Raw genomic sequence first — 3,445 nt, 5'->3', positions numbered from 1 at the left:
GAGCGCTGGCTGCTGGCTGCTGGCTGCTCTTCCAGAGAATCTGAGTTCAATTCCCAGCATCCACATGGTTGCTCACAAAGATGGTGAACTCCCGAGGTTCCAGTGGATCCTACTCCCTCTTCCGTCTTCCACAGGCATCGGGCACAAATGTCTCACACACAGACACACATGCAGGCAAAACACCCATAGACGTTAAAAAAATAAACAGAAGAAGATACTTGCCTCATCGTGCCATCATTGAAGTTGACGGAGTCACTAACAAGTTCATCTTGGAACCCTGTGGCAAAGCCACCTCAGCTATGATTAGGACTTTGTGCTCCAACCTCATCCTCTCAGAGTCAGAAGTCAGAAGGTATTACTGGCAACCATCCCAGGTCATGCGATGGGGTGCAGAAGACAGATTCCGGGAAGGCTAACTAGGGCTAGGGGCTGATCAGAAAAGGTGGGGCGGGGCTGGGGGTGGAGTCTGAGTCTTATGGCTGCAGATCTGAGGTAGAGAAAGGAACGTGGGTCGATCAGGAAGGGGCGCTACTGTTCCTCTAAGTCGTTCCTAGGAAGGGTCTGTGGCTCAGACAACAGAAAATCAAAGACTGAGACCTGAGTCGAATATGGGCCGCGATGAGACCAAAAGTTAGCGCCGGAAGTGAGGGAGGTTAGGGAAACTGGGTATCTCTCTCGGGAGGCACAGTGATAGCAACAGAGGAGAACAAACAAAGGGTAATAGATCCATGAAGTGTTAAATAGGGATGGGGTCAGGGGGTGGAGGTAGATGGGACGGACATGGTCCAGCCTGAGGTTGGTGGGAGGAGGAGGAATCTGGAAGAGGTGGGGTAGATGGGAAAGGTTGTAGAACAAGGGAAGGGGAGTCCTGGGTTTCTGAGAGCTGCAGGACAAACAGTGAGGAGGCTAGTGGAAGGAGCCCAGCTGCAAAGCGGAGCAGACACAGCCTGCCCGCTGCCCAGGGAGGGCAGGGAGCAGTGGCCCCGCCACGCCCCCTCTGTTCTCCCGTAGTTCCAGCACCAGGGATAATGTCTAGGTCCCAGGGACCTTGCCATGTGAAGCTGGGGGCCCAACTAAGGCTACGTAACGACCCTCTGGCGTTGAGCCCAGGGCCCAAGAGGTACCAGGGGAGGGGCCAAGAGTGTGTGGCTCCAAGAATGACGGTGGATCTGGAAATTTCCAGTCTGGAGAGGAAAGATTTGCAAAGAGCCAGCTAACAGCAACACGCAGAGGGCGCCACCTACTGGCAAATCCGGGAAAAAACAGCAGAATTTGAGACAAAGGATCCTTCTGCCTCTGCTTCCAAATTTCTGGGATCAAAGGCATGCGCCACCGCCTCCCAGAAAATGCTATCTTTTTTTTTTTTTTTTTTTTTTTTTTCGAGGCTGGGGACCCGAACCCAGGGCCTTGCGCTTCCTAGGCAAGCGCTCTACCACTGAGCTAAATCCCCAACCCCAAATGCTATCTTTTAATAATCAGTTCGTGGTCCTTTAAGAAAATCTGAACAAGGCGGGAGAGGCCAGAGAGAATCTTTTTGAGATTAAGGAGATCTTTTTTGGGAAAGACGTGTGTCAGCTAACACCAGGGATTAAGGACTGTTGACTGTCATCATAGTTAACTTCCAGACTCTGCACGGGACCATTGGTATCAGCCTTAGAACTCTTCTGTACATAGGAACAGTCATGATTCAAGGTTGCCTGTGTAAAAGTTGATACCAAAATGGTATGTGGGTGTGTGTGTGTGTGTGCGCGCGTGTGCACATGTGTGTGTAAGTCTCTTCTCCCCCCACCCTAACCCCTGACCCCCTCAAGACAGAGTTTCTCTGTGTAGCCCTGGCTGTCCTGAAACTCACTCTGTAGACCAGGCTGGCCTCAAACTCAGAGATCCACCTGCCTCCGCTTCTAGAGGCCTGGAATTAAAGGCGTGCACCGCCATTGCCTGGCTTTATCCCCCCTCCTAGAACGAATCCTGAAGACCCAAGAACAATTGTGATCCTCAGAAGTTGAAAGCTGATTTTTTTTTCCCCTAAAACTGCTTGACCACAAAATGACCTAACAAATGGAGAAAACTGGCCCAAAACTGACTTCCTCCTCCATGACACATGGTTCTACTTACATGCTGGAAGTGTGCTAGAGAACACGGTGCCTCTGTGCGTGACTGTGTCTCAAGCTGGGTATGTGTCCTCTGTGCACTGTGAGGTTTGGTTTGTTTGTTTGTTTGGCTTGTTTATTTTTGAGACAGGATCTCACTAGGCAGCTCTGGCTGGCCTGAAACTCAGTAAGTAGACCAGGCTGGCCTATAACTTACTGAGAGCCCCTTGCCTCTGCCTTCTGAGAGCTAAGAGTAAAGGTTTACACCTCCATGCCTGGCATGAGGCTCCATCTGAACGATGTCATTTGTTGGACTTTGGGGGATAAGGGTGGGGCAACAGTATAGTTTAAATGAAAATTTAACATCAAAACAATAAGAAAACCCACGAATTTACATGTAATACTAAGAAATGTTACAAGGCAGTGTGTAATCCCGTTAAGGGTCCATGATTCGCCAAAGAACGATATCCCTGGACTCAAATAGTACGCAAAAGCAAAGAGCGTTTCAATCTGCAGAAGTCCAGCATGCTGCGGGCTACTGTCTTCCAAGATGGAGGCGCCTGAGTGGGCTCGAAGGCCTGACTGAACACACATTAAGGGAATTCCAGGGAGTGGTAGCCTTCCCTTGGCTCTAGGGGCATTCCAGAACCATTGCTAGGGCGCAGGGTCTAGAAACCGTGGCTACCTATTATTGCCCTCGCCTCAGGCCAGGTGGCCGGGCCTAGACTTGCCCAGGTCTTGGAAACAGAGTCTTAGGCCTAGTCTCCTGAACTGCCAATTTGAAGCCTACCATGGAGTCAGCCTAGCCTGTCTCAATCCCACGTGTCTTAGTTGGGGTTTTGTTGCTGTAATGAGAAACCATGACCATGACAACTCTATAAAAGAAAGCATTTGACTGGGGCTGACTTACAGTTCCGAGGGTTCGTCCCTCGTTGGCATGGCTGGAAGCATGGTGGCACGCAGGCAGATGTGTTGCCGGAGAGGTTCTATATACAGATAGGCAGGCAGCAGGAAGATAGAATGACACTGGGCTTCACTGGAGCATCTGAAACCTCCGAGCCCACCCCAGTGAAGGATTTCCTCCAACAAAGCCACACCTCCTTCAACAAGGCCACACCTCCTTCAATAAGGCCACACCTCCTCCAACAAGGCCACGCCTCCTCCAACAAGGCCACGCCTCCTCCAACAAAGCCACACCTCCTCCAACAAAGCCACACCTCCTCCAACAAAGCCACACCTCCTCCAACAAGGCCACACCTCCTAATAGTTCCATTCCCTGTAGGGGCCATCTTCATCCAGACCACCACACCACGCTTCTGAGAAACAGTGTATATGCACAGAAACAGGAGATGGAA

Source organism: Rattus rattus, chromosome 8 (assembly GCF_011064425.1).
Source record: "Rattus rattus isolate New Zealand chromosome 8, Rrattus_CSIRO_v1, whole genome shotgun sequence".
In the NCBI taxonomy this organism is placed as follows: Eukaryota; Metazoa; Chordata; class Mammalia; order Rodentia; family Muridae; genus Rattus; species Rattus rattus.
Note: the sequence above shows the minus strand (reverse complement) of the source record.